The sequence below is a fragment of the Megalops cyprinoides genome, chromosome 17, assembly GCF_013368585.1.
Source record: "Megalops cyprinoides isolate fMegCyp1 chromosome 17, fMegCyp1.pri, whole genome shotgun sequence".
NCBI lineage: Eukaryota > Metazoa > Chordata > Actinopteri > Elopiformes > Megalopidae > Megalops > Megalops cyprinoides.
In genome coordinates this window covers 29,955,284-29,960,952 of record NC_050599.1, presented here as the reverse complement: position 1 = coordinate 29,960,952, position 5,669 = coordinate 29,955,284, and positions in this window count along the sequence as shown.

The window sequence follows — 5,669 nt, the reverse complement described above, 5'->3', positions numbered from 1 at the left end:
CCAAGTCAGTGACTGCCTCCACAAGGCGCAGAGTGCTGCTCCATCTTGTTGCTACAGAGGAGGGGATGCTGCGGTTGGCTCCATACTCTGCCTCAAATGCCTCTTTTAGCCCACAAGTGGAATGGAGCAAGCTGCAGAATTTTGTTACCTTTGCCATTGTGCTGTTCAGAACTTTTGTATCTTTAAGTCCATCTCGCACAACAAGCTGTAGTGAATGTGCAAAGCACTGAAGTCTCTTTTGCCGGCAGCTGCTCTGGATAGATTCCACATCATCATTGTAATCCTCACTTACGTCCTCCCAGAGGTTCCCATTTTCCAGGTCATCGGCATCATCTTCACTACTTGTAGCAGAAGGAAAACACACCGTGAAAGCCTTCTTCATGTTTGACGCATTGTCAGAGATAATGTAGTCTAACTTGTGCTTGATGTTGAAGTTGTCACATACTTCTTCAAATTTTTCACTTATTCTCTCACCAGTGTGTGACCCTGTGAATCTTTCGCAACTTAACAGAACTGATTGAAGACTTGGGCTGCTTGTAACGGGTACCGTGACAACGGCACCGTGCGTGAGCAGATTGACTCCTGTAGCACAGGAGAGAAATGAGGAGGCAGCGTGTCAGGTTCATAAACTCTGCAGTAATTTATTCAAGAATTCCATTAAACAAATGTATCTCTGTTACTTAAACTCATTTTATGATTCACATATTACAAATGAAATGTCTTTTTAACACTACCATGAATTTCAGTATCTATATCCATACAAAACTCAGAATAAACAAACATTCCAGCACCACATACGTATTCACTCACTCTTCATACTGATATTTTACACTATTTATCAAATAAAATGTATAGACAATGGTAATATTAACCAGCTAAGTGACTAGGATACTTGCAAACTTGCAAACAATTACAATGGCTTTTACCATCGCAGCACTGCAAAGCATACGTTAAACCAACATGAAGTGCTTCGTTTGTAACTTCATATATTCATAACTTCAAATATCATTTTTAAATCGTAACGGTTCTTATATAGACTCGTTGAGCAGAACAGTTTTCTAAAATGGTGGGGAGCTAACATACAGTGAGCTAAACGATACACTCTAACAAGGTAAGCTCATAAAACATTTTCGCGTGCACACGCGCGTGGGGAAAGTGTGGACGTTGAGCTGATTAGCTCTAACAAAATGCATATGTCGTCAGTAAACGGCTATTTCACCGGCGCTTGCTCTCTCGATTCAAACTCTTTACGTACACAGTCAAAACAAAGCGCTAACGAAAATTAATCGGCTAAAACAGTTCACTTACATTCCAAACACATTTCTATGTGACTAAACCCTAGTTTTGTGACAGTTAAGTATATTAACCCACCTGTAGCACAGGAGAGAAATGAGGAGGCAGCGTGTCAGGTTCACAAACTCTGCAGTAATGAGGAAACCCACCATTCACGCAGCTACCCGTCACCCGACCCTGCCCCCTGCTGGTCCGGAGCAAATATATCTCGCTTCACATAGGGTAGAAAACCAGCTAGAATGCATAAATTTGGGGGATACCTTTTTTTCCCAAAATAAAATACATTAAATTGTACTAAGAGAAAAGACAAAGATTCTTCACATTTTCATATTTCAAACACCAAGGTGACACTTTTGTGGTCGTCACATCTTGTTATGGTGTACCGACTGACTGGACAATACCTCTCATCTACCTGGACATAAAATTCCTGAAGCTGGGCTTGTCAATCAAAGACAGTGGCAGGTTGCATGAAATGATGAGGTCATGAATGATTGATTCAGTGATGGCCTTCTGTCTAGGATGACCCTGGTGGTACACTTGCACGCCTCTTGTCTGAATCAAAAATGAGTCAATGCTGCTCTGTCCCTCTCCAGTTGCCTTTTTTTCTAGCTTTGCTGAATTCTGTAAACATGTAGATGAACATGTGAAAATAATTTGCTTAAGTGCTCTACAAAAATCGGCTCTAAACTGATATTGCAACGTTTCAATCATGTTTTCTGTTGAATAAAAACGTGGGCAGCTAAAAGTGGATATGAACTAATGTCAAAATAACAGGGTTTTTATTAAGTATGCTTTAATAAAGCTAGCCCATTCTTTTAAGAGTAGGCTAAACCCATAAGTAGGCTACACTTAGGAATTTGTGTAGATAGGCTACTAAGGAAATCGTATAGACTAATATTCTGCTGCTTTAACACATCCCATCTAGCCCTTAAAGCTAGTCAAATGTTAACCGAATAAGACTGTAGCGTCATGTGGTCAACAATAAAGATACAATTTGCCCGAAGCCGTCTTTAGTAGACAGTTGTTGCAAGTGTTAGCTCGGTACTGGTCCGCACACCTTACATATCCCTGCTCGTTTATTTGCGCTCTGCGTGAAATCTTTATATCCAGAAGTGATGATAAATGGCACAGCAGCGGATGAAGCTGCTGTCGCCATGGTCAGTGCTTTTTGACACCTGAGGCTGCGCGTGCTTGGTGCATGAGTTACGTTGCGCGTAATGGTAAGTGAGATTGCATTCAGTTCGCTATGTTTCCCCAACGTTTATGCACCAAAAACTGAAATAAATTAAGACAAAAAATACAATAATTACATGAACTAAAGATTGTTTACGAGTCTCAAATCTCGAGTCCAGGTCAAGTCTCAAGTCATTTGAGGTCGAGTCTCAAGTCACTGTTTGTGCGACTTAAGTGCGACTCGAGTCCCCATCTCTGGCTATAACCTACTGATTAATATGTAGCTATATGCCCTATATTTTAGAAAATACTGATACTGTTGTTTTTTGTAGGTAATAACTTAGTGATAACGTTATTATGTTAGTTTAATGTAGACTAGTGATAGTTGGTTCTATGTGCGACAAAGCGTTGTCGAGTAATCCGGTTTCGAAATCACAGCAAATTTCTGCATTGTCTCCAACATAGTGCTGACATTACATCCGACGTTGTACGAAAAATAAACACAAAATGATGCATTTCTCCCATCTCCCAGTGCCATCCCGTTTTGTTGTTTCTCCCGGGAAACTCCCGTAATTTCCATTGCAAACTTTATTATTAATAATCGTCATACACGGATCCATATATCTTGTATGTTTGTCTGACGTTACCCAAGTTGCCAGATCGTCTATGAAACACAATCTACACATACTACATACAATTATTTATTTACTTATTTATTTACTATCCAACGCAACCCCCCCTCCCTCCGCCCTACTACGAAAGTTGTCAGAACAGGTTGCTTGCAGTGTCTGTGGTAAAATTTACTATTTGGTCAGAACAGACGTGAAGAGGGTGTATTAGTTTGACAGCTAGCTAGACAGCTATTAGTAATATGACAGTTGAGAAAAGTGCGTGAAAGCCAAGTTGGCTAGCAAGCTGTCTAGCGTTCTACTCTGAAGTGGCTATTCTTACGAGTCGTAACAATCAATTTTAGTCTGTTCTTACGGAAAGACATGGATGGTGGCGTTATTTTCGGACTTAGACAAAGACATGGAAATGGCGGCGTCTGCTCTCCACGAAGGGGCAGAATTTGACTCCTACGAGTCACTTAAAAAGACCGTGGGGGAGTGGGAGTAGGCGAGCAGACCTCAGTGAATCTGACAGCTTATGCTGTGATGCATGCCTTGATTCGTAGCCCATCATCTAAAGTGTGTACACAAAAAAGCGCCAAAGCGTAGAATGTACTTCTGCAATTCATGTCATGCTGCTGAAAATTTCTAAATGCAGTTTTGACTATTGCTTTGCCCGGTTGACTTTGACTTTTTAGCTCACAGAGATGATTATGTCATGGCCAATTTCTACATTAACTTTAGTTTCCAAACAGATAATGCTTGCAACTGAGTGGTTGTTTTTTTTCTCACAATCTCATCTAGTCATTTCTATGGAGATTCAGACATTGACTCAGACAAGGAGGAAAAATCAGCAAAAAAGCGAGGAAGGATTCCAAAATCTCTACCATCGTGTCCAGCAGCTCCTCATATTCCACCACCACCTTCCACTACCTCTCCTCAACCCACTGAGTGCTTTAGAGAAGACTGTCTGGGTAAGGACTCAATTCTCCAGTCCATGCATGCTGCTGGTGTTGCCATTGTATCTTACTGGTCATGATGCTACACAACGTTCTTTGGACACATACTAAAATTGATCAAATTTCATGTACAATTAAAAAATGCATCAGTTTTTAATAATCCATGTCCATGTTATTTTATATACCTACACAAACAGTGGATATGCAAGCTTATCCATAGCTCAGGAGTAAAGTGTTTGTTTGCCATGGAAAGAGTCATGGGTTCAAACCAGCCAGTCACATGATGTGAGTTGGTTCAGGAGTCCAACTCCATAATGTTGCAAATACCCTTGTTCAGTTTCTCAAAGCTCTTGGGCCTGCTGTTGCCACTGTGCCTAGTCACAAACATCATGTTCATAAGCTGAGCTCTGCTTGGACCTTGTTCACTGCTGCTGGCAGCTATATTTATAATTATATTTCTTACCAGATGGTTTCCACCAGAGTAATTTCGATTAAATTTGAACCAAACACGTAACAAAATATGGCAACACTCTTACAGGTAGCTCACCTCTCCCTTCAGTGTGGTGACTTGCTTTATATTTTAACCAAATGTCTAACAAAACACACCAACATACCTTGAGGTAGCTCACCCCTCCCTTCAGTGATCCCTTCAAAAAATCAGACCGTTGTACACAAGCAATTGTATGGGTGTTCAAAAGAATTTGCTGTTTGTATAGAGAAATTACTTGCAAGATGTGCAAGTGACCACATGATGTTGAACTTGTAGGTTTGAGAATTTCAGTTCTGATCTGAAAAATGCACTAAAGTGACTAAGAAAAACTGTAATGTTGATGAAGCTATATCTATGATGTATGATAAGAACCTCTCTCTCTCACCACTAGCTATTATTACTATTCCACTTACACCTTTCCATGCTCCCCCTCCTCCTGGCACTCCTCCACTCACTCCACTACATCTGAGGAGAACTGAGTCCCCTTCCACAAGCCAGGGTTACAGGCCTACCTGGCGTGGGCAAGAAACCATTGCCTGCTCCGGTGAGTTTTCTCCAGTTACAGCTTCTATGTGACCTTTATTATTATAAATAAACTTGCCATTCTCATCTACTCAATGAAATCTTCTTTAATGAGTTGTATGGAGCAGAGTGAAATATATCCATATATACTGTATGTTCTCGTATGTGTTATTGATAGCTGCAGAAGTCCAGATCCTGAGTTTGCTGCAATATTTGAAGCACCAGCAGGATCAGCTGATTGGTAAAGTAAACTACCTAACTAGCAAGCTTAGCCCAGCTGTGGAAACAGACACACCTCAGCCAATTAACTTTGTGCTACAAACAATGGAGGAGGTGGACCAGTCTGAGGATTGGTTGAGAGATCCTGCAAACTCTCAAATGAAGCAGAAGCTGGTGAGTTTTAATCTCATTACAATTTTATTTTATATTAATTCTGAACAGTGTTCAGTTTTATAATGATTCAGCTGTAATAGATTTGTTTTATAACAATACAAACATTTTCCCTGAGATATTGATTTCACATCTTAAGTGTTTCTCTTCAACTTCAAATCTCCTAAATGTTTACAGCAGTGCTCATAAGTTCACATACACCAGCAGAAATACTGATTACTTATGGGAAATATG